Genomic DNA, 26,291 nt, shown 5'->3' on the forward strand with positions numbered 1-26,291 from the left:
GCCAAAGAGGATGCTAGACTAGATGGGCCATTTTGGCTTGATTCAGCAGCCAGACTCTCATGTTCTTCATATCTTTCATTCTTCCAGACCTAGTGCAGCACTAAATCCTCTTTCTGTGGCCTCCTGCCCCACATCCTGCCCCACTGTTGCCCTCCTGTTCTCCTCTTAGATAAGTAAGGCAAAGCCAACAACAGAGGAGACAAAACTTTCCTAAGCCACAAAGAGAACTGCGGATCAAAGCACCAACTGATCCTTCCTAGGCTGCCAAGTGCAGAGAGGATTGGATGTGGGAAAGACAGGTTGTCTTTGTGCAGTGATAAGGATCCCTGAGTCGGAAGCAGCACAACAAGCCCCCCCCCCCCCCCACTTCCCAGTTACTTATTGAGCCCAGTCTCAAGAGGGCACCAAGACTGCCGACTTTTCCCTGGCAGGGCTCTTGTGCAAATAAAATTCTTTGGCTCCTGGGCTTAGCTCTAAACCAAGATTAGTTTGAATATTTACCTGGCAAGACCTCTTTGGCACGTCTCTCAGATACTGATTAGCAACATCCAACTTGTGGCTGTCCTGGGATCCGAGAGAGGATTTAAAAACACAGACAACTTTGCGGGGACAGTATGATGGAAGGGCTAGCAACACTTGGCACCAAGGCTGCCCAGCATCCATCCTGCCACAGCGGGTTGCCCCCCAACCCATATCTTATTCAAGCTGGCACCCCCACTTGGCAGTGACTGGGCCTTGCTTTCCTTTTCTCTTCACCTGGGCTGAAAATTGAGATTTTGTTTATTTAATCAACTGATTTATAGACTACTTAATTAAAAAAATTATCTCTGAGTGGTTTGCAAAGTAAAAACTAAAATCAACACTAGAATGCAAAACAACAACAACAACAGTAATAATAATATCTAGACTAGAATGCAAAGAAAATTGGACAAGGGGCAGTCAATAAAACTGTTTGACACTGCTGAGCTGTGTCTCCTTCTACAAGAAGGGCCAAGGCTCTGTGGTGCAGAGCAGCTGCTTGGACCTTAAAAGGTCTCAGGTTCAGTCTCCATTGGCATTTCCCTATAGTGCTGGGAAATAAAGGTAACGGGACCCCTGACCATTAGGTCCAGTCGCAGACGACTCTGGGGTTGCGGTACTCATCTCGCTTTATTGGCCGAGGGAGCCGGCGTACAGCTTCCGGGTCATGTGGCCAGCATGACTAAGCCGCTTCTGGCGAACCAGAGCAGCGCACGGAAACACCGTTTACCTTCCCGCCGGAGCGGTAATTATTTATCGACTTGCACTTTGACGTGCTTTCAAACTGCTAGGTTGGCAGGAGTTGGTTGGGAAATAACCTTGTCTAAAATCCTGGAGGGATGCTGCCAGGCAGTGCCAACAATATTTTTTACATAATATATGGGGCCTGACAATTGGCCGACGTAGATGGATTCTCTGTTCCTTCGCATCTGCAAAAAGAGTGGTATGGATACATTGGAAGAACAAAAATATGCCCCCCCCCTTTCGATCAATAGATAGATGACATGACAACTCTTGCAACCTATGAACGGATTGCTTTCAGACGAAGATTATGCATGGACAAATTTAACGGTATTTGAAACATATTTATAGGGACACATGAACCAACATATACTTGAGGGAAACAATAAATTTATCCATCTGCATATATACAAAATAATTTTGCAACCTTAATTATATTTTATTGTTATTTTATTGGCGTTTTCCTCTGCTTTTTTAAAATTAATGTATCCTTTTTCTTTTTTCTTTTTCCCCCTTTTTCTTCTTCTTTACTTTAACTCACTATAATAATCTCAATAAAATATAAATAAACGAATAAACAAACTTGAGCTAGCTGGGCCAATGGCCTGACTCTGTTTAAGACTGCTTCCTCTGTTCCTATTTGGAAAGGGCCATGGCTCAGTGGTACAGAGCCTGCCTGGCATGCAGAAGGTCCCAGGTTCAATCCCTGGCAGCTCCAGGTAGGCAGGGGAAAGGCTGCCTGATTTGAACCCTGGAAAGGCACTGCCAGTCAGTGCAGACAATACTGAGTTAGATGGATTTAGTGGTGCAAATATAAGGCAGCTTCCTACAGTGGCGTAGCGTGGGTTGTCAGCACCCGGGGCAAGGCAAGTAATTTGCGCCCCCTAACCCGGGGCAAGGCAAGTAATTTGCACCCCCCCCGCTGCACTGTCCCTCCCCCAGATAGTCCCTCGCTCTCTCTCCGCACCGCACCGCACGCCTGGCACCCTCCCCTCCACAGTGGGCGGCGACCCGGCGGCTCGGATCGGATTCACACAGCCAGCACTGCAGTGAGAGAGAGTGAGTGAGCCAGGTAGGGGCAGAGAGCTGCGAGTGCGAGCGCCCCCCCCAGATGTTGCGCCCAGTGCGGCCGGGCCCCCCTGCACCCCCCACGCTACGCCACTGGCTTCCTATGTTCCCAGTAATGTCTCTCTCTCTCTCTCTCTCTCTCTCTCTCTCTCTCTCTCTCTCTCTCTCTCTGTGTGTGTGTGTGTGTGTGTGGTGTGTGTAACTGGCTTCCAGCTGCACAATGCCCATAGCTGTCAACTTTTCCCTTTTCTTTCGAGGAATCCTAGAATCCGATTCGGAATAAGGGAATTTCCCTTCAAAAAAGGGAAACGTTGACAGCTATGATGATGCCATTGAGAGCCTTCTCCTCCAAGACTCAAGCGTTGTTCAATATGGATTACCAGCCCATTTGGATTTCCTAACTCAGGTATGAAAAAAATGCCCTGACTTGGCCCTCGTTGCAAGGAGCTGCTACCTGCAGCAGGTGCTTCTGGTGTCAAGTCAGGGTCGCTTGAGCTACTAATTAATCTCAGATGGGCTTTTTCCTTTGGGTTCCACACTCCACAGGTGCCTCCTCCCTCTCCCCATTCGCCAGCCAGGTTAGAGTCCACTCCGGAGAGAGCTATCTCGCCAAACGTTTATCTGAGCAATTGCACCAAAGAGTGGTTCCAGGCACATGCCTGGCCTGCGTGAACATCAGGGATGCTCCTTCACCTCCCCGGTCCCATGTTTCCTCTCCAGACTTGGTGCTGGCTTTCCCCATCTCTGTGATGGGTCTGGGGAGGACCCTAGTTCTCATTGCACTTCAGATATTTTGTAGAGGGTATATACCCCAGATGGGAGACAGGGTTTGGCTGGACCAGCGTCAGGGCCATGCACACACACGCTCTGTGCTGGTCACTTAAAATTACGTTTTAGGAAGTATAGAATCATAGAATCATAGAATCATAGAGTTGGAAGAGACCACAAGGGCCAACCACCTGCCAAGTCCAACCACCTGCCAAGCAGGAAACACCATCAGAGCACTCCTGACATATGGTTGTCAAGCCTCTGCTTAAAGACCTCCAAAGAAGGAGACTCCACCACACTCCTTGGCAGCAAATTCCACTGTCGAACAGCTCTTACTGTCAGGAAGTTATTCCTAATGTTTAGGTGGAATCTTCTTTCTTGTAGTTTGGATCCATTGCTCCGTGTCCGCTTCTCTGGAGCAGCAGAAAACAACCTTTCTCCCTCCTCTATGTGACATCCTTTTATATATTTGAACATGGCTATCATATCACCCCTTAACCTCCTCTTCTCCAGGCTAAACATGCCCAGCTCCCTTAGCCGTTCCTCATAAGGCATTGTTTCCAGGCCTTTGACCATTTTGGTTGCCCTCCTCTGGACACGTTCCAGTTTGTCAGTGTCCTTCTTGAACTGTGGTGCCAGTTGACTGCCTGGGTAGCTCAGGTGTTCGAGGATGGTGCTGATAACGCAAAGGTTGCAGGTTTGATCCCCATATGGGGCAGGCGCATATTCCTGCATTGCACTAGATGATTCTCAGGATCGCTTCCAACTCTACAATTCTATGATTTCTATGACTGGTCTATCTAGCTCAGTACTGTCCACATGGACTGGCAGCAGCTCTCCAGGGTTTCAGGCAGGAGAAATTTCCAGTTCTAACTGGAAATGCTGTCAGGGATCAAACCTGGGGCCTTCTGCATGCAAAGCAGGCGCACTGTCGCCAAACTGCAGCTGGAAACACGGGAAGCTTCGTTACACTGAGTTGGGCTCCCGGTCCATTTAGCTCACCATTATCTACACCATGCTTTACCAACCTGGTGCCCTCCAGATGTTTTGGGCTATAGGTAAAGGTAAAGGGACCCCTGACCATTAGGTCCAGTCATGGCCGACTCTGGGGTTGCGGCGCTCATCTCCCTTTATTGGCCGAGGGAGCCGGCGTACAGCTTCCGGGTCATGTGGCCAGCATGACTAAGCGTCTTCTGGCGAACCAGAGCAGCACACGGAAACACCGTTTACCTTCCCGCTGGAGTGGTACCTATTTATCTACTTGCACTTTGACGTGCTTTCGAACTGCTAGGTTGGCAGGAGCTGGGACTGAGCAACAGGAGCTCACCCAGTCATGGTGATTCGAACCGCCGCCCTTCTGATCGGCAAGTCCTAGGCTCTGTGGTTTAACCCACAGCGCCACCCACGTCCCTGTTTTGGGCTATAGCTCCCATCAAATACAGCTAGCGAGTTTGGTGGTCAGGGATTATGTGATTCTTAATCCAAAACATTTGGAGGACATGAGCTGGTGGAAGACTGGTCCTCAGATTCCATTCCAACCCCAATCCGTATTTATTTCTATGTCACCACCTGCTGCCTGTACCAGTGGACAGAGTGGGCTGTTTCAGGGTTGCCTTTCATTGTCTGGAATTGCCCCAGCTTTGGGGCAGCTCATGTAGCAGCGGCGTCATGCCCAGCCCTGAGCTGGAACCAGGCCCTGCAGTCCTCAGAGGATGAACCAAGCATCCCAGAAGCCAAAGACCTGGTTGTTGTTTAGTCGTTTAGTTGTGTCCGACTCTTTGTGACCCCCTGGACCAGAGCACGCCAGGCACTCCTGTCTTCCACTGCCTCCCACAGTTTAGTCAAACTCATGCTGGTAACTTCAAGAACACTGTCCAACCATCTCGTCCTCTGTCGTCCCCTTCTCCTTGTGCCCTCCATCTTTCCCAACATCAGGGTCTTTTCCAGGGGGTCTTCTCTTCTCATGAGGTGGCCAAAGTATTGGAGCCTCAGCTTCACGATCGCAAAGCTTCACAAAGCTTCACAAAGACCTGGAGGATAGGGCAAATTCATGGAGATGAGGGCTGTCGATGGCTACGAGCCATGATGGCTATGGTCTGCCAGCAATGCTTCTGAATCCCAGTTTCTGGAAACCACAGGAAAGGGGAAATGATTTTGTGCTTGGGTCCTGCTTGCGAGTTTCCCACAGGCATCCAGTTGGCCACTGTGAGAACAGGATGCTGGACCGGAGGGGCATTGGCCTGATCCAGCAGGCTCTCCTTGTGTTCTTACGTGTGTACTGTTATAAGAATTTTAAGGTCATATATATATATATAATAAATGTTCATAAATGTACCAATGTCTGGAGCAGCACAGGAAGACCTTCCTGAAACCATTTTGACTCCCAGAAACCATTTTGACTCTCAAACTGACCAAATGTTTTCTCTGCAAGGAGGGAGGGGGTGGGGTAACTTTCCCATTGTCTCAGGAAGTGGGTGATCACTATTTCAGAGGAATAGGCAGACTACCAGGAGAGGCAATCAGATAAGGCATTATCAGAAAACCTGCCAGACAGAAAAAACAACAACACTCAAATTTCTGTTGTAGACCGCCTTTTCTGTGATGTAGGTATGATGTTTGTGGAGGGTGGTCTTGGTTTACACCCCTGCTGTGATGTATGTATGATGTATGGAGGGGTGGTCTTGAGCTCCAGGGCAGGGAATTTAAAATGTGATATAAGGGCAGGCACACCATTGTTTTAGGTCCTCCTCCTTTCCTGCGTGTGAGGAGAGCACCCTGTTGCAATAGGTCAATAAAGATCAGGCTTACGAGATGCTTTGCTTCTCAATATTCTCTGGTCGGCCTCTGTTATTTTCTCCTACCAATAGGGAACCCACGTAAGGACTCCATATGGGCTCTTGGATACCCCATAAGGGAAGAAGGGCAGATTTTCTTTACAACAGTATGTTGCCTTGTGCGAACGAGTGCCCGTGAGGAACTCTTTGCAACCCTTCCGCTTCAGCAGAATCCATCCAAGTTCTGCTGTGCGCTGCTCCAGCAGCAAAGAAACCAACTTTTGGTAAGGCTTTTCTGGCCCTGAGGGAGGTTGACTAAAGATGATTGCTGGACCAGGAAGCTCACCAGCTGGAGCCCTGAGCTCTGCATTGCTCTGGCACCATGCAATAAGAACTTATAAAGTGAAGCGATGAATGGGTTGCCAAGGTATCGCATGAGCCATTAGGCTTCAGGAGCAGGAACTATCATCCAGGCATGTAAACATCTAATTTCTCCAGGTGGAGAGAAACGCGTGGCGGAGAGTAAATCGACGCAGGAGCCTCAGGTTCTATCAAACAGCAACATCCTTTTATGGCACCCACAGGGCAACACGCAGGCTCTCCTCTTCATGCTGTGCTTTCACTGTGGTTGTCTAAGCTGCCTCACAGGGTTGTTGTGGGGGTAAAACGAAGGGGAGGGCAGCCATATACCGTATTTTTTGCTCTATAAGATTCACTTTTTCCATCCTACAAAGTAAGGGGAAATGTGTGTGTGTCTTATGGAGCGAATGCAGGCTGCGCAGCTATCCCAGAAGCCAGAACAGCAAGAGGGATTGCTGCTTTCACTGCGCAGCGATCCCTCTTGCTGTTCTGGCTTCTGAGATTCAGATTTATTTTTTTCTTGTTTCCCTCCTCCAAAAATTAGGTTCATCTTGTGGTCTGGTGCATCTTACAGACCGAAAAAAACAGTATGCTGTTTTGAGCTTCCCGGAGCACAGACAATGGATGCAAACGTAGTAAATTAAAATACTTTCCCTGCAATCTCTTATCAGTCGTTCAAAATGGGCCTGAAATGGCCGTTCGAGCACTACTTGAACCCTGGAGAGCTGCTGCCAGTTATTGTGTACAATACAAACTAGATGAGCCTGTGGTCTGACTCAGCAGAAAGCAGTTTAATATGCAAATCACTGCTTCCTGCAAGCCCTTGAAGCTCCCTTGGCAGAAGGTTGCATTTCAGACGCTGTTGCTTTGAAGAAGCTGACTCTCTTTCCCAGGAGGCGCTTCCTCTTTCGTAAGAGGCACTGGGAACAAGTTCGTCCACACCGTGAATAAATGCACCGCCTAGTTTAATACCCAGGTCTTTTGTTATTATAATCCCTGGGTTTGCAAAAGCGATTTCATGTTGGTGACCTCGCCTAAATTCTTGAAAGGCTTTGTGGTTCGCCAGCCTTGGGGAAGTCCTTCCACAACGGGCAACTCCTTTAATCAGAGGGGCATGGCTCCCTTTTTACTCATGCATTTCCAGAGCAGCCACCATACCTGAAGCTTACTTTCTCCGGAAATGTTGTTGTTTAGTGATTTAGTCGTGTCCGACTCTTCGTGACCCCCTGGACCAGAGCACGCCAGGCACTCCTGTCTTCCACTGCTTCCCACAGTTTGGTCAAACTCATGCTGGTAGCTTCGAGAACACTGTCCAACCATCTCATCCTCTGTCGTCCCCTTCTCCTTGTGCCCTCCATCTTTCCCAACATCAGGGTCTTTTCCAGGGAGTCTTCTCTTCTCATGAGGTGGCCAAAGTATTGGAGCCTCAGCTTCAGGATCTGTCCTTCCAGTGAGCACTCAGGGCTGATTTCCTTCAGAATGGATACATTTGATCTTCTTGCAGTCCATGGGACTCTCAAGAGTCTCCTCCAGCACCAGAATTCAAAAGCATCAATTCTTTGGCGATCAGCCTTCTTTATGGTCCAGCTCTCACTACCATAAATCACTACTGGGAAAACCATACCTTTTACTATACGGACCTTTGTTGGCAAGGTGATGCCTCTGCTTTTTAAGATTCTGTCTAGGTTTGTCACTGCTTTTCTCCCAAGAAGCAGGCGTCTTTTAATTTCATGGCTGCTGGCACCATCTGCAGTGATCATGGAGCCCAAGAATACTGCCCAGCTTAACTCTAGGCTACAGAGTTCTTCAACAGAACATCCCCGGATGTTGCTGAAGTGCCATCTCCCATCACCCCTGACCACTGAGTGACCTGGCTTGGAGTTGTAGTCTAAAAACAACTGGGTATGCAAAGTTGGATAAGACTGCTGTAACGGAACCTCACCCCACTGTTGCCCTGGCTCTCTATTTTGCTGGGGAAAAGGCTGCTGTCAGTCTGGAAGAGGTGGTCCAACACTGGCAAGTTTCCCCCCCGCAATGCACAGGGGCACAGTGTGGGTGATGTTAGGAACTTTATGAGTGCCCCCATAATGTACCTGGAAAGGTGTAGATTGGCTTAGAAGCACAAGAGCAGGAAAGGCTATCTTTCTGAAGTCAGTTGGCACCCTCCATCCAAGCCACCTTAATGCAGGTCTTACATTGGGAGAGTCGGTGTTGCTGTCATTTATTAAATTTATTGGTCACTTTCCCTTGCCAATGGCAACTCAAAGCAACTCGCAACCAAATACAGTGGTACCTCGGGTTACATACACTTCAAGTTACATACGCTTCAGGTTATAGACTCCGCTAACCCAGAAATAGTGCTTCAGATTAAGAACTTTGCTTCAGGATGAGAACAGAAATCGTGCTCTGGTGGCGCAGCAGCAGCAGGAGGAGGCCCCATTAGCTAAAGTGGTGCTTCAGGTTAAGAACAGTTTCAGGTTAAGTACGGCCCTCTGGAACGAATTAAGTGCTTAACACGAGGTACCACTGTAGATACAACTCACAGGGATACATTAAAATGAACCCCCCCCCCAAAAGACATTAGTGTAATGCGTAGACCAAGGCTCAAATCCTTACTCAGCCAGGAACCTCACTGGGTGACGTTGAGAGCCAGTCACTGCTTCCCAGCCTACCTCACAAGGCTGTTGTGGAGATTAAATGTGGAGTGGGAAGAACCACTTTGACCTCATTGGAGAAAAAGGTTGCAAATAAAGGCAACAGATTTGAAACTCCCTTGGGAGGTTGTGGACTGTTCTTCCTCTTTTTAAGCAGCGGTTGCATGGTCGTCTATCATGGATGATTTAGTTGAAAGGCACGTATTCCAGGGGTTGGCAGATAGCCCTCAGGGTCCCTTCCAGCTCTGCAATTTCTTGATTCTATGAAAATGGGCACCCCTCACTGCCCTGTGTTCAGATTCCTCTCTGGGCATGTTCCTGACGCTTTGCTGGCCACGTGCTGGAGGTGCTGAGCCGCAGAACGTCCTCTGTGGCCTGGAGTTGAGCCGTTCCCTAGAAAGAGGTCGGTGCACGTGACCTTCTTATACAGCAGCAATCACAAGACGTGGCGTGAGCAATTAAAGCAGCCCCACTAATCAGAAAACAGAAAGCCCTGTGGGTGAAAGTATAATATCATTAGGCAGTAATCCAACTCACCGTTCGGAAACGACCGAGAGATAAGTGTCAGTTGGTCCCTGGATGATTGCAGCTCCGATGCGGATTAATAAGCCAAGCTGTTGCAGGGCTCTGTAGTTACAGGTCTTCTGGTGCGGTTTCTCTTGGGCAGAGCCAAAAAAATGGACAAAAACTCTTAAAGGGAGCAGGGAGGGAGTCTGCTGCGATTCATAACTCTCCCCTCCTCCATTTCCGGCAGGGCTCCCGTGCCTTTAAGAGCTGTGAGGGATGCAGCAACAGATCTTGACCAGCTGAGCCTAGGACTTGCCGACCAGAAGGTCGGCGGTTCGAATCCCCATGATGGGGTGAGCTCCTGTCGCTCGGACCCTGCTCCTGCCAACCTAGCAGTTCGAAAGCATCTCAAAGTGCAAGTAGATAAATAGGTACCGCTCTGGCAGGAAGGTAAACGGCGTTTCCCGGCGCTGCTCTGGTTCGCCAGAAGCGGCTGGCCACATGACCCGGAAGCTGTACGCCGGCTCCCTTGGCCAATAAAGCGAGATGAGCTCCACAACCCCAGAGTTGTCCGCGACTGGACCTAATGGTCAGGGGTCCCTTTACCTTTTTACCATGTTACCAATCAATAAATTTGTGTATGTTTATTCAAAACCCGCCAAGGAGTCCAATTAGTTTTGTTGTCTTTTTAAATAATTCGTAAAAAGTTCCCATTCTTCTTTGAAGTCACAGTTGTCCTTTGTCCATCTAGGTTGGTGACCAGCACAGCCTCCTGCAGATGCAAGTCTCTATGTGCTTTGTGAAGAAGTACCTTCTTTTATTTGCTTCCAACATTCAGCTTCCTTGGATGCTCACAAGTTTTAGAGTTAGGAGGGCAAAAAACTTTTCTTTTATCAGTTTTCTCCATGCCATGCAGAATTGTGCAATCTCTTATTCCGTCGCTTCTTTCCCCCTCTTTCTCTAAAGTAAAAGGCCCAAACGCTGCGGCTCTTCCTCATAGGCAAGTCACTCTATCCCCTTGACCATTTCGGTTGCCCTTTTCTGAACTTTTTCCAACTCTGAAAGGTAAAGGTAAAGAGACCCCTGACCATTAGGTCCAGTTGTGACCGACTCTGGGGTTGCGGCGCTCATCTCGCTTTACTGGCCAAGGAAGCCGGCATACAGCTTCCAGGTCATGTGGCCAGCATGACTAAGCTGCTTCTGGCGAACTAGAGCAGCGCACGGAAACGCCATTTACCTTCCTGCCAGAGCTGTACCTATTTATCTACTTGCACTTTGATGTGCTTTCAAACTGCTAGGTTGGCAGGAGCAGGGACTGAACAACAGTAGCTCACCCCGTCGTGGGGATTCGAACCGCCGACCTTCTGATTGGCAAGTCCTAGGCTCTGTGGTTTAACCCACAGCACCACCTGCGTCCCTTTCCAACTCTACAATCTCCTTTTTGAGGGGAGGCGTCCAGAACTGTACACAGTATTCCGTATGCAATTGCTTGTTAGAAATACGGCAGGAAATGCAGAAAAAACCAGTGCTGAATTGGGAACCAAGTCAAGAACTGTTAATCTGCTTGGAAGGAAACGTTCCGCAGCAGCTGGTCATCGGACTCACTCTTCACCCCATTGTTTGGGCTCTTCCAAATAATGCCTTGGTTTGGTGAACGGCTATAAGTTTTTGCTGCACTTTTGCAGTATTCTCCCTCCCCTGAAATAAATTTAAAGTCTAGAATAGTTTAGGTGCAATCCAGGCAGAAACTGTCTTGTAAATCCCATGCCATATACACTCACTAGTCCTTTGGACTTGATACAGTTCGAAAGTTGTAATCAGATTCCATTTGCACGACCTTCTAGCATGGCTGCTATTATTATTTATACTGGTGTAACCTTTTGCATTTGACCCCACCCCCTTCAGGTATGCAGAGTCCCTGTTTCACTTGTCCTTAATTTGCTTACTCATATATCCATCAAGGCCAGCTTTCTCACACACACGCACACCTTGCTAGCCCGTGGCGAAGAAACTAAAAACAGCAAAATAATAATAACAGATTAAAGCAAGCCAGCCCATTCTGTCCTCCCAGACCAATCAGTCTGTCAGTTAATGCAGTCTCACTATTGCCAAGGTCTCACTATTGTTCGTGTCTTGAGATTTTCAGCTCAATCTTCCATCTCTCCATTTCAAAAAGCAAATAATAATAATAATTTATATTCTGCTCTGCTAGGAAAACTTCCCAGAGCAGCGTACAGCATAATAAAACCATACAAAAGAATGCTTTTCATGCAGGGTGTAGTTAACCTGTGGAACTCACTCCCACTGGATGCAATGATAGCCACCAACTTGGACGGCTTTAAAAAGGGATTGGACAAATTCATGGAGGAGGAGAGGGCTATCGATGGGTACTAGCCACGATGGGCATGCTTCACCTCCACTGTCAGAGGCAGGAGGTGCTTCTGAATTCCAGTTTCTGGGAGCCACAGGAGGGGAGAGTGGACTTGTGCTTGATTCCTGCCTGCTTGAGGCATCTGTTTGGCTATCTTGAGAACAGGGTGGTTGACTAGGTGGTCCACTGGCCTGCTCCAAAAGGCTCTTCCTATGTTCTTAATAATAATCTCTGGTACAGTGGTACCTCAGGCTAAGTACTTAAGTCATTCCAGAGGTCCGTTCTTAACCTGAAACTGTTCTTAACCTGAAGCACCACTTTAGCTAATGGGGCCTCCTGCTGCTGCCATGCCACCGGAGCACGATTTGTGTTCTCATCCTGAAGCAAAGTTCTTAACCTGAGGTACTATTTCTGGGTTAGCGGAGTCTGTAACCTGAAGCTTATGTAACCTGAAGCGTATGTAACCTGAGGTACCACTGTACAGCTAATATTTTAGATCCTGGACTTAGATCCATAGTTTTATGTGGGTGGCCCTCTTCAGATGGTCAGGAGTATTTTACCTGTATTTCAGTGTTGGGGTATAGAGGTGTTTTTCCCTTCCATTTCCATGAAAGGTAAACTGCCCTGGGAATATCTCTTGAGAGGTGGTTGCAGACAATTCTGTGATAACTAAATAGCAAACCAGTAAGTTTACTCTCTTCCTCTGTTTGAAGACTAGTTCCTTAGCAACGAGCCACTTCCCGACTCTCCGTCATGGATGTGAAGTATGAGGAAAACCTCAGCAAATGGGTTCACAGCTGTCGCAGAAACACCCAGCCAGGTTTAACTTGGGGATTAAGCAGTGTGAAGAAAGAGCATGTTCTTCAGAAAGTTGTCTGCTACGGGGGGGGGGGGGGAGTGCCCTTGCAGCTCCAAAGGGAGGCTTGCACTTCCTTGAATGGGTTGGGAGAGTGGCACATTTGTCAGGGCAAATGGCACTATGGAAATTTCAATGGGCCCCATCCATGGGGCTTTATGTAGTTACTCTGACATCCTCTGCTCTATTAGTTGTGATTCCTGCAATGAAGGGGGTTGGACTTCATGACTCTCTGGGTCCCTTGCAGTTCTACAATTCTGCGATTCATTCGCTGATTTATTTAGACAATTTATATACAGTGGTACATGTCAGGAGTTCAGCCTACACTCGAGTAGGACCCTGGCAGAGACACATGCCCGACTGGCATGTTCTCTCCTTCCTGGTCAATCATTCGGGAGCTTCAAATGCTTTCTTCAGCCCGAACATCACAGCGACCGATGCCAACAGACACCAGCACACTAAGGGATCCGCAGAGTCTTCGCAGCTTGCGTGACAGACCTCAGCATTTTGGCTAATCTACTTTATTTACATATAAACACACATGGAGCACTGCAACATGGCTCCCTCTCTCTCTAGCATCAGACAGCAAAGAGAACGAACAAAGGACAATAGTCCCACTTCATGGAACACAGTAACACAAACATCCTGTTTCTGTCAGTTCCCACTCTGTGGAGTCAAAACATACATCGTCATGTGAAAGACAACAATCCCATGACTGCAATCATGGAGCAGGAATTCTAACAGTACCTTGGTTCTCAAACTTAACCCATTCCAGGAATCCGCTTGGCTCCCAAAACCATTCAAAAACCAAGGCGCGGTTTCCAATTGGCTGCAGGAGCTTCCTGCACTCAGTCGGAAGCCGCAGAAACGGCGTCAGACATTCGGCTTCCAAAAAACACTTACTTCCGGGTTTGCAGCATTCAGGAGCCGATTTGTTCGACAATTAAGCCGTTTGGGGACCAAGGTACCACTGTACTGCTTAACCATTTGTTTGAGGGAAGGGCTCTAAGTGTCTCTTACAAGTAACATAAAAGATTACCAGTGAAAATCAGGCAATAGAAAATACATTACATATTTTAAAGCCCATCTGTTAAAAATGACACAGTCTGCTGCTGAATGGGACAGAGTCCTCCTGAGCGTTGGAAAAGCCTGGCGCCAACAAGCAGGTACTTAAAGCACCCAACCGCTGGCACTTCCGGATGCACCCAATTCCTGGAATATTTTGGTTCCTACAATCATTACCAACTGTTGGTCAAGGTGGAAAGCTGCCTGAACAGAATCGTTAACCATCCCAGGAGATCATTACATACAGTATCTGACACAACTAAAAAACAACCACCCCAAATACACACACACAGAGATAAAAAATATGAATCTCCCATTCATTTGAATGGGGCTGGTAGTCCAGTGTGTGTCCCATGTTAATTAGTAATAGTCACTACAATTATCTGCAAACTGCAAACTATTTTCCTGGAATCTGTTCCCAGTAAGCCACTCATCCTATTCCAGTCTTCCCCAATGGCCTGGGTGTGCCTGGGTCTGAGGGGAGCCAGTCTGTGCACATACTACACTAGGGTTCCCAAACTGTGGTCTGTCAACCTCATTCAGGTGTTCTGCAGTATGTCTGTAAAAATACAATTAAAAATCATAAATCTATCAGAGTGCATTTTAACTGCAGCAACAGGCAGAAGGGGGAAAAAACACATTAAGTGGTCTGCCAAGACCCTCAAGTGATCCATGGGGGAAGAAGAACGTTTGGGGGAATGTTGCGTACCTTGAAAGCACATCCAAAGCATGTTCTTTCCCTCAAAGAATTATGGGAACTGTAGTTTTTTAACCGCTGCTTGGAATGGTGACTCTGTGAGGGAGGATAATTTTATCTTCCTTAGCGTCTCTGATAGAACAGTATCCAGCTGAGAGTAATAATTTTCTTTAATGTCTTCATTGGCATCCAGTGTTGGTGCATAATAGTAGCCTGTTGGTTTTTGGTGAGTTTTATTCAAAGGGTTGAGAGCCACTCATTAATGCAGGTAGGGACTTCTGACAGGAGCTTCACAAGATTGTTTTTGATAGTGAAGCCTACCCATGTATCTGAAGTTCTTGTTCAGATAGACCTTTCCAGAAGAATGTGTAGCCTCCTTTTTCTTCCTTCAGTTGTCCCTTGCCTGCTCTTCGAGTCTCTTGAAGCAGTGCAATATCGATATTAAAATGTCGCAGCTTTCTTGCAATGATGGCCGTTCTGCGTTCAGGATGCTCGTTATCTGTGTTATCTGACAAAGTCCGTATATTCCATGTTCCAAAGTTCAATTGTCTTTTACGACCGCTGGGTGGTGACCCCACTGGGCGCGGTAACCCAGTCAGGGAAAAGGGGGCGCTCCCCCTTTTCAGGATGAGCAGAGTGGATCCTAAAAAGGGCTGCTCAGTCATGGATACAGCTGCTGTTCTGCTCAACTGCCTTGGTCCTTGAGTCAGAATGACTGAATCTGTATCCACCACCCATGTGCCAGTTCATGACTAGGGGCTTCCAGATTTCATGGTCCTGCCCCCGTTATCATTTGCGGATCACCATGGGACTTTGGGGGTTTGGGTTTGGGATGGGTTTTTGGAAGACGCCTGTGTGTCAACTAGTTTTATGTGTGTAGATCAGTGCATGCTGACCAACACATTCTTTGCAGTAAGGCTCTGTTCTGATGGCATGAGTAGTCATGACGACTGGTAGATTCTTATCTGCTGCAGCCTTCATCCGCCTTCACAGCAGTTGTAACATACCACTTGTTACCATCCACCTGTTCTGCCGTTGAGGACTTCTTGGATCATCAGAGCCAGTGTGGTGTAGTGATTAAGAGCGGTAGACTCGTAATCTGGTGAACTGGGTTCGTGTCTCCGCTCCTCCACCTGCAGCTGCTGGGTGACCTTGGGCTAGTCACACTTCTCTGAAGTATCTCAGCCCCACTCACCTCACAGAGTGTTTGTTGTGGGGGAGGAAGGAAAAGGAGAATGTTAGCCGCTTTGAGATTCCGTCGGGTAGTGATAAAGCAGGATATCAAATCCAAACTCCTCCTCCTCCTCTTCTTCTTCTTCTTCTTCATTCTTTGTCTAGCTCCTTCCCTTTGACTTTACCTGCTGGGAGTACGAGATTCCCAACAGCTTTGCTCACAAGGGTAATAGGAAGCCTACTTACCATGACAAGCCTACTTACCACGACAAGGTGATGATCCAGCAAGTGAGGTTTCTGAATAGCAGTTGCTGGTAACCATAGGAAGCAGAGAGGGCTCTTGTGATCAGGCTTCTGCTTGTAGGCTCCCTATTGGGATATCACATATACACATACACACACACACATTTTATTGTTGTTGTTTTTAACATATCATTTCCAACAACCATTTAACATAACTTCTTATCTTATACAATATTTTAGACTTCCGTCATGAACTTCTAAACATTTTCCGTTCTCTATCATGTGTTCTGCATTTCTTAATTTCTTTATTACTTTTAACAGTCTTTAACTAATAATTCTCACCGTAGTCTTTCTTGCAGTGTTTCAAATAGCCTCCTTACAGAACTTCTTGCAATCCTACTAGCGTAATCTGTTTATTACAGTTGCTTTTCAAATAGTTCAAATATTTACTCCATAGTCCATTAATTTCATTTGCCATTCTTCTTTTGTCGGTAATTCTTCTTGCTTCCATTTTTGTGCCAATAATATTCTTGCTGCCACCATTGCATATAAAAACAACTTACAATGCTGTCTATCAATATCATCCCCTACAATGCTAAGTAAAAATGCTTCTGGTTTTTTAATAAATGTATATTTCAACATCTTTTCCATCTCATTATATATCATTTCCCAGATGTTTTTCACTTTTTTACATTCCCACCACATATGATAAAAAGTTCCTTCCTTTTCTTTACATTTCCAACATTTATTACTTGTTTTATACATTTTAGCTAGTTTCACAGGGGTAATATACCACCTATACATCATTTTCATCACATTTTCATTCAAAGCATTGCATGCTGTAAATTTTAGTCCTTCTTTCCACAGTTTTCCCCAGCCTTTTAATTGTATGTTATAACCAAAATATTTGGCCCAATGTATCCTAACCAACTTTACCTCTTCGTCTTTAAAATGCCATTCAAGCAGCAATTTATATATTTTAGACAAAACTTTGTAATCATTATTCAATAATTCTATTTCAAATTTTGATTTATTATCATCAAATCCTTTTTCTTTCAAATCCTGTTTAAACATTTCATTGACTTGGCTATAGTGCAGCCAATCATTCACATATCCTTTAACCTCTTCATAAGGTTTCATTTTCCATTTACTTCCTTTCTTTTGTATTAATTTTTCATATGTAACCCAATTTTACTCATATTTATGTTTTTCACACTCATTGCTTCTAATGGAGACACCCACCGCGGTGCTTTACGTTCTAATAGGTTTTTATACCTATCCCATATTTCAAATAGAGATCTTCGGAATATATGGTTACCAAATCCTTTATGGACTTGTGTCTTGTTATACCATAAATATGCGTGCCAACCAAATCTATTATCATAACCCTCCAAATCCAACAAATCTGTATTTTCTAACAACATCCATTCCTTTAACCAACAGAGGCAAGACGCTTCATAGTACAATTTCAAGTCTGGCAGGGCGAAGCCCCCTCTTTCTTTAACATCTGTTAACAACTTATGTTGAATTCTTGGTCTCTTCCCCTGCCAGATATATCTTAAAACCATCTTCTGCCATTCTTTAAAAATTGCTGCCCCCTTGATTATTGGAATTGATTGAAATTAAAATAACATCTTTGGTAGCACATTCATTTTAACAACAGCAATACTTCCCCAAAATGATAATTTCATCCTTCCCCTTACTTCCAGATCTCTTTTAATTCCGTTCCACACTGGAGTATAATTATTCTGAAAAAGATCTGTATTCTTTGACGTTAACCATATTCCTAAATATTTAACTTTTTTGACCACTTCTATACCAATCTGTTGCTGCAACATATCCACCAAGTCTTCTTTCATATTTTTAACTATCATTTTAGTTTTCTTTTTGTTCAATTTAAAACCTGCTACGTGTCCGAATTGTTCAATCTCTTCTAGTACTTCCTTGGCACTGGTTAGTGGTTCTTCTATTGTTAATACCAAGTCATCCGCAAAGTTCCTTCCGACCAATTGAAATTCCTTTTATTTTTTAATTTCTCCTTATTGTCTGTAGGAAGATTTCCAGTAACGATATGAATAGTAATGGTGATAATGGACACCCTTGTCTTGTACCTTTCGTAATTTCAATATTTTCTGTCATTATGTTATTTACTATCAATTTTGCTTTTTGATCAGAACATATCGCTTTTAATCCTTTTATAAATGATTGTCTGATGTCCATTAGTTCCAAATTCTTTATCATAAATTCCCAAGATATATTATCCCCTATTGGGGTATCTGGTTGGCCCCTGTGAGATCAGGATCCTGGACTAGATGGGCCAATGTCAGGGCTCTTCTTATGACCCCATCATTCTCTCCCAGTCAACTCTCTGAATGGGTGGTGTGTGCACCTTGCAGTTATCACTGGCACCTGTTGCCCCTCATGGCATATACAGGGGACTTAAAGCACCCCATGATGGCCAGCTTGCTGCTGCTGACCCTGCAGCTATTGGCTGGGTGTATTTTGTTTTTGTTTTTTTAATAACTTTTTTATTCAAAAATGAAACAAAACATATTATCGAGAAACATACCATCCTTATTCCCCCCATTTTTCCTCCCTCCCCTCCCTCCCCCCACAGAACCCACCCACCCCCACCCCCCGACTTCCCTCAGTTCCAGTCTTTGATTTCTCTAAAAATGCTGTTTTCTGCATGTGACACAGTTGTATAGATCCTCAAACTATTTAGCTGATTATTATCAATAAAAAGTTTGTGGATGTTTATTCAAAACCAGCCAAGGAGTCCAGTTCGCTTTGTTGTGTCTTCAAATACTTTGTAAAGGGTTCCCATTCATCTTTAAAGTCACAGTTATCCTTGTCCTGTAGCTTGTATGTCAGTTTTGCCAGTTCTGCATAGTCCGTCAATTTTCTTGCCATGATTCTTTAGTTTGGGTTTCTTCAGTCTTCCCTCCTTGGGTGTATTTTGCATCTGTTGCTATCAGGATATCATTCGCCCTCCCCCTTAAAAATGGAGCCAGTGGAAGAGAAGCAAGTGCAGACGGAATGAACTGAATAAACATCCTTCTGCAGCTTGGCAGCCTCCAGCAGTCTTTGGACTACAATTCCCATCAGCCCCAGCAGCGTCGTGCCACTGTACTGGGTAGGGGCCAATGCGAGTTGGTAGGTCCAAAGGAACTGGAGGCTGCCAGGCCTGGGGATGGCTGGCAAACAGGAATACGGCAAGTGCAGGGGAGAAACCACCATTTTTTTAAAAAATGGTGTTTAAACTAATACAGTGGTACCTCAGGTTACATACGCTTCAGGTTACGTACACTTCAGGTAACAGACTCCGCCAACCCAGAAATATTACCTCGGGTTAAGAACTTTGCTTCAGGATGAGAACAGAAATCGTGCTCCAGCGGCGCAGCAGCAGCAGGAGGCCCCATTAGCTAAAGTGGTGCTTCAGGTTAAGAACAGTTTCAGGTTAAGAACGGACCTCCGGAATGAATTAAGTACTTAACCCGATGTACCACTGTACCAAAAAACCCCGGAACCATTAAACACTTATCCAGCAATACATCTGATGGTGTTTGTTCTGTCCATTGCCTTTAGATGTAATCTTTTTTTTAAAGTATTTTTATTAGCAATTTCAATATAACAACTTATCAAAACATATCATATTCATTATTTTCCCCCTTCCCCCCCCAAACCCTTCCTGCCCTCCCCCAGAGACTTCCCTCAGCTCCTCTCTCTGATTTCTCAACACATATTATTCTCTGCATACTGTAAAATTGCCTATATCCTTATATTCTCTTTCTACTATGTTAGTGTTATGGAAAAATCTATGTGTGAGGCTGCTCAGTCACCCAGCTTGTCGGGCAGAGCCCGCGGGTCCCTGTGGAACAAAGAAGGAGTCCAGCCACCAGCCAGAGCAAATTGCTGAAGATCCGAGTTTACTGCGCAACAGGTTCAAAAGGAGATTGAACCCAGAGGATGGGGTGACAAGGACTTTTAAAACTTTCCCACCATATCCCAGAATACAGTTCGTACAGCATCATTGATACATCATTGTTACATCACTGACATGTCACAAAAGGGGAGGGTTACACATGATAGACAGATGTGTCAGGGCAACACACAAGTATAAGATTAGCATAGACAAATACGTCTTAAGTACCCACCACCCAAAAGTACAATAGAAGTTCCTTTGCATGTCTGGAGCCTGAGGCGAGTCAGGTGATGAGATTTGGCTTCCCTTGGCTAACAATGAGCCCAGCAATTGTCACCTCTGCGAACTTCCTGGAGTCCTTTTTCAAGGGGAAAATAGCTTTGGAATGGAGGAAACTGGCAAAGGAGTTGGTTTTATATTATTTATAAAGCTAGGTAACTTCCCTGAGCTGTCAAGCTGAAAGGGTACATTCAGGTACAATATTTGTAACATTTAACAACCTGTAATTTCCGTAACAGCAATCAATAAATTTGTGTATGTTTATACAAAACCTGCCAAAGAGTCCAATTCATTTCCTTGTTTTTTTGTTTAAGTAATTTGTAAAAAGTTCCCATTCTTCTTTAAAGTCACAGTTGTCCTTATCTCGCAGATTGTATATCAATTTGGCCAGTTCTGCATGGTTCATCAATTTCACTTGCCACTGTTCTTTTGTCGGGGTTTCCTCATTCTTCCATCCTTGTACAATCAAGACTCTTGCGACTTTAGACATAATCTTACACATTCAGTGTTCAAACATATTACTTAACATAACCTCTCCACTGAGCGGTTGATATAACAAGGTCTTGATTTGGGTCATTAACACAGTTAAAGAAAGGGCTCCACGTTTCTTGGAAGGTATCTCTTTTCATTATGCCTTTAATTGCCCTCCTGTTGTCTGCTGAGATGCTCAGACAGTGCTGTATCCCATATATTATTTCCCCATACTTTTAGGGGTGTATTTCAGACTGGTTCTTCTGTGGTTGAGTTATCGCTAATTGTGCTGTGGTCAGTAAGAAGCCTACTAGTTCTCTGTGGTGCAAGGTGGAGCCCAAGTCTATGTCTAAAGATAGTAGGGGTGAGGCAGGATTTGGAGAAAGAAGCTGGCTTGTAATTGTGGATATCATGGAGATTGCTTTCCACAGCCTTTCAACATAAAGAGGAAAGGGAGGGATTAATCTTTGTCGGCTCAACTGGCATCCAGTGAAGAAGGCCTCCTGTAAGCAAGCAGAGATGGTTTAAAGGGGAGATGGTGACCAAGATACCCTCCTGTTATGTACTGAAGTTCTCACCCTGGGCCAGCAGGGGGATACTGTAGATAGTTTTCACTCAGGTCCACATATGCAAATAAGGGATTGAAAGTGACGTTCAGTGATTGGATAGTTACAGAAAGCGGTTACTGCTGCGTTGTAGTGGAGTTCTATATAAGCAGGCTGGCTGAACCCTTCAGTTCAGTTCTGTTCTGGCCTGTGAATAAACAAGAGCTGTTTGAAGAATCGCTGTGTCGCCTGATATGTTCACCCACAACTTAACACCTCCCATTAGGGATCTTTGTTTTGGTGGCCTATTTCTGATTCCCATACAATTCGGGGGCCTCTAACAGCCCCGGCTTCCTGATCTAATAGATAGCTTTATATTAGGGAAGCAGCGCTCTTCAGGTCATAAGCTGGCATGTTGCACAAGCATTCAAACAAGCTAAGTGTGTGTAGTAGGCCCTCTCTCCTGCGTTCCAAATGAAGCACAAAATAATGAGTCTTTTAATTTACTTTGTGTTTCCTCTTTGGAAGTTGCTTTCCCTCTGGGAAGCAGGTCAAAAACAGTGTAAATTCCCATGGCTTGTTGATACTTGTCTGTGTGTCTGAAAGCTGGGTGATTCAGGATAGGGACCAATGGCAAAGGGTCGAGGCCAGTGTTTCACTCCATGTTTTCCCCACCAACAGTACTGATCTTGTCAATGGGCTGTCTATTTTCCTTACCTGCTTTGAGGATAAACGTTGGCCTCTCATTGAAGACATGTGGAAGGGACAATCTCAAGTTGGACCCAACGGTCCTCTGTTCTTCCCCTGACCAACAGGATCAAAGATTTGATTTGTAAAGCAGCATAATATACTGTAACATTAAGTTAGGCATTCAGGCACACTTGTTACTGGTGCAGATCAAAATGTTTGTGAGGGACAGAGAGGGGAGTTTTATGTAGCTAATGGACTCCCATCCCACCAACATTTCTCTGATGAAAATAGGGACATCCCATTCCACAATGATAATTTTACTATTTATACCCAACACATCTTACTGGGTTGCCCCAGCCGCTCTGGGCAGCTTCCAACATATACAATATAAACATTATAAAACATTAAATGTTTAAAAAAACTTCCCTGTACAGGATTGCCTTCAGATGGCTCGGGGGTTGGATAACTCCATACCTTCCAACATTTCTCCTTTAAAAAAAACAACAGATTTTTTAATTAGTTTTTAACATACCATTTTCAACTAATTAAACATACTTTTACATCTTATTCAATTTTTTGGACTTCCATCAACCACGTCTGAAAATTTTCCGATCTATTCACTTAATATACATTTCTTACTTTCACTATTACCTTTCAATTTCATAACTAAAATCTCTCTTCTTTCGCTATTTTGCAATATTTCATATATTTCTCCTTACAAAACTTCTTGTAGTCCTACTAACGTGATTTGTTGATTACAGTTGCTCTTCAAATAGTTACCCTCCAACATTTCTCCAATGAAAATAGGGACATCCTACCATACCCTCCAAGATCTATCTAATGAAAATAGGGACATCCTAAGGAGAAGCGGGACGTTCCGGGATCAAATCAGAAACTGGGACGGCTTCTCTAAATCAGGGATGTCCCTGGAAAATAGAGACATTTGGAGGGTTTGGCCTCCTCTATCCAAGTTCCAAACCAGCTGCTGTCTGCATCCGTGGCAGTGGCAAAGAGGCACCCCCCCCGGGGGGGGGATGACTTGGCACCATCCTGTCCATGCGCAGTCTTCACTTCCTGTTCTCTGACCAACTGCCTTTAACTGTCACCCCAAACATCCAGGGCTTCCAACTCCTCCCTGATTGGCTGTCTATCTCTCTTGGAGGGCAGAATCACAGCATCCTGGAAACATTCTTCCTACTCTCAGGCCTTGGGGGTCCTCCAGTTGCTTCCTGTGAGGTGACAACAGATTGAGCCATCGGTGGCCAATTTAGCCAGCGAGACTCTGCAGGCTCCAAGTCTGTGAGCCTTAATCACAATTTTAAAAGGAAGTGTCAACTTGAAAAATCAGCAGGTCAGTAAATCCTTCCACACCAAATGTTAGTTTTGTGGTAGGAGTGGAAAGCTTTGGTTTTATGGATTTGTCCAGAGAGATAAAACAATCAATTTTAATCTGAGATAAAGGCAGCAATCTTAATGTCAGGAATGTGTTGGTACCTAGACCGTATTGTAATGCTCTTTGTTGCCAAATGGCCAGGAAAACCCAGGACAGACTGCACTTGTATCTTTAACAGCAGCTTCTCAAAAAACAAAACAAAGCAGAAAAAAACACCCCAGTCTCATCTCCTTAGCTGCAACAATCTGCAGCTAAGGAGATGTGAAGATAAACACTCTTATCCAATGATGTCTGCATATCCAGCTGAGGCTCCAATACTTTGGCCACCTCACAAGAAGAGAAAACTCCCTGGAAGAGACCCTGATGTTGGAAAAGATGGAGGGCACAAGGAGAAGGGGATGACAGAGGACGAGATGGTTGGACAGTGTTCTCGAAGCCACCAGCATGAGTTTGACCAAACTGCGTGAAGCAATGGAAGACAGGAGTGCCTGGTGTGCTCTGGTCCATGGGGTCATGAAGAGGTGGACACGACTAAACAACTAAACAACAACAGGGTTGCCAGCTTTTTTCCTCTGACCATGCTCTTGTGCCTTTGGCAGATGTACCATTAAGCCAGGAGAAGACATTCTGTCAGGCATGGAGCTAGATTCAGTGGTGGGAGAAGCTTCACTGGCTTGATCTTTCCCTGCTCTGCTGCCTTTTAAAGGCACTGGAGCCCTGTCAAGAAAAAAAGTTGGCAACCCTTGTTCCAGTGGAAGAGTATTGGATGTAAACAAAAAAACCAAACCTTCTGTCTTTTTGGGTGGTGTGGATGAACAAAATGAACGGGGCTGGCATTTTGAAGCAAAACATCAAACAGTGCCCCCCGCCCAGCCCAGCCCCAAATCAAGGTGCCACAGTACCCAGGGTCAGTCTAGTTATTTTGCCATCTGAGAAAAAAATTTGCACGAGGGCCCCTCCCACTCCCTGGCAGTAAAAATGCAATAATAAAAAATTCAGTTCATGCAATAATTATGCATTAAGTGACTGGTGATTCGCTTCCTACTCCAAATCAGCTGTCTGAGGAGGCTTTCACACCTCCCTAAGGGTAGGGCCGGGACGCGGGTAGCGCTGTGGGTTAAACCACAGACCCTAGGACTTGCTGATCAGAAGGTTGGCAGTTTGAATCCCCGTGACAGGGTGAGCTCCCATTGCTCAATCCCTGCTCCTGTCAACCTAGCAGTTCGAAAGCACGTCAAAGTGCAAGTAGATAAATAGGCACCGCTCTGGCGGGAAGGTAAACGGCATTTCCGTGCACTGCTCTGGTTCGCCAGAAGTGGCTTAGTCATGCTGGCCACATGACCCGGAAGCTGTATGCCGGCTCCCTCGGCCAATAAAGCGAGATGAGTGCCGCAACCCCAGAGTTGGTCACGACTGGACCTAATGGTCAGGGGTCCCTTTACCCTTTACCTTTGAGGGTAGGGCCAACCCTGCCAACACACCATACATTTAAAGCGAATCCCGGGAACTGTAGTTTGCAAAGTGTGCTGGGAAATGTAGTTCTGCGGGGAATTCCTTGGGGAAAGCTGGGCGCTTTAAAACAAGGTTCTTGTGCAGAGTGCATACCACAAGCAAACACTTCTTCTCAAAGCACCATCCTGCGCATATTTACTCAGGCGTAAGGGTGTGCTGAGAGGCACTTATTGCTCATGTGTTTGGGATTACAGTCTTGGTGAAGTGGGGGGAATTTTTCTGCATTTGGCATTCTGTTGTTAATCCAGCTGCTTCCCTGTTCAGCTGCCAGCTTAAATGTACCCTGGCCAAGGTAAGCTGTCTTTGGTAAGAACATCTAAAAGAATGGGGAAAACTTTTCCCCAAAACTAGCAGGGAGGAGAAAAAGCCTGTGCAATAGTAGCTAGACACGTTTTCTTTCCAATTCATAAATCTGCACAACAAAGTCTCCTCCCTGGCAGGTGAGTCATTGAAGGATTTATTTCGGTAACTCTTTTTATTAAGAAAAACAACCACCGCAGTTCTCCTCACCCCTTTCAATATCACACTTCAGACCTGGAAAGTGTCCCCTTTAAAACAGACATAATCTATTAGATACGTCACGACCATTTCAATTCGTTTGCATGTGGGCTTTGTGTACAAGACCTGCTTAAAACACATCAAGGCTGTTGTTTTTCTCAATTCGGATCGAAGCTGGTTTGGGGAGTACGGTAAATGCATCAGCGCACAGAATTTCTGAAGAAACAACAGATTTGGATTACTGCGAATAATGCCCTGTTTACTCTGCTTCTCAAACCAGCAGTGGGAGAACTTTGGATGCAGAGTGGATGAGAGTGTGGACACAGCAGCAGCGTGGGTTTTAGAATGGACTATTTCCTAGGAATTGTTTCAAAGCCCCCTGTGGAGCCGCAGACCTTTGACTCTCTCCCCCTCCCCGTCAGGGGAGCATTTGTGTATCTAGCTTGCATATTCGCCACCACACATTTTTGTGGTTTATTGGCAAACTTTACCCCTCTCCTATCTCAGACTTTTCATAAGAATCAGTTTGGAGGTTTTGTCTGGAGTTCAAGGAACAGGGCGGGGCAAATTGGGGACATCAAAAGTTTTTCCAAGTTGGCGAAGGACATGCTAAGTCAGACAATTGGTCCATCTAGCTCAGCATTGTCTGCACTGATGGGCAGAATTTAGGGTTTCTGGTAGGGAGTCTCTCCTTGCCCTACCTGGAGAGGCCATTGGGGATTGAACCTGCAACCTTCTGCATGCCAGGCAGATGTTTAGCCATTGAGCTAAAGCCTTTGGCAATACTGAGCCACACAATTGGTCCATCTAACTCAGCGTTGTCTATGTTAACTGGCAGGCAGCATCTGTCCATGGTCCAGGCAGGGAGTTTCCCCCCAGCCCTACCTGGAGATGTCAGGAGTTGACCTTGGCACCTTCTGCTTGCCAAGCAGATGTTCTGACTCCTTCCCACCTTGTAAGTGTTGCCCTCTGTGGCTCTTTCCATCTCCTTAGAAGAATCAATTAACATGTCTTCCTCTTCTTTTTTCCTGCTTCCCTTGGGTGGTGCCAGGGTCTAGTCTCTCCTCCAGCTGGGAGCCATGAAGATTGACGACACGTCGCAGCAGGAATGCCACTCCTAACTTCCTTGGGTGTCCCCGAAGCTCACAGCCCTCCTTCTCCCCCTCTCCCAAATTCTGGGTG

At 45.7% G+C, this 26,291-nt stretch overlaps 1 long non-coding RNA gene across 4 annotated transcripts; it reads right to left on the reverse strand.

Annotated features, from left to right (window-relative positions):
* Positions 1-19,706: 19,706 nt before the first annotated feature.
* Positions 19,707-26,076, reverse strand: LOC310666735. 4 transcript variants are annotated; one of them, XR_014505985.1, is made up of 3 exons: positions 26,062-26,076; positions 21,734-22,195; positions 19,707-21,224 (listed from the first exon to the last, which is right to left on the reverse strand). It is a non-coding gene; the product is annotated as an uncharacterized lncRNA (long non-coding RNA). The 4 variants fall into 4 exon arrangements; XR_014505986.1 differs by lacking the exon at positions 26,062-26,076 and adding an exon at positions 25,995-26,009; XR_014505987.1 differs by lacking the exon at positions 26,062-26,076 and adding an exon at positions 24,145-24,267.
* Between the last annotated feature and the right edge of the window lie 215 nt (positions 26,077-26,291).

The sequence above is a fragment of the Podarcis tiliguerta genome (genome assembly GCF_965153285.1).
Source record: "Podarcis tiliguerta genome assembly, chromosome: 16".
Lineage (NCBI taxonomy): Eukaryota > Metazoa > Chordata > Lepidosauria > Squamata > Lacertidae > Podarcis > Podarcis tiliguerta.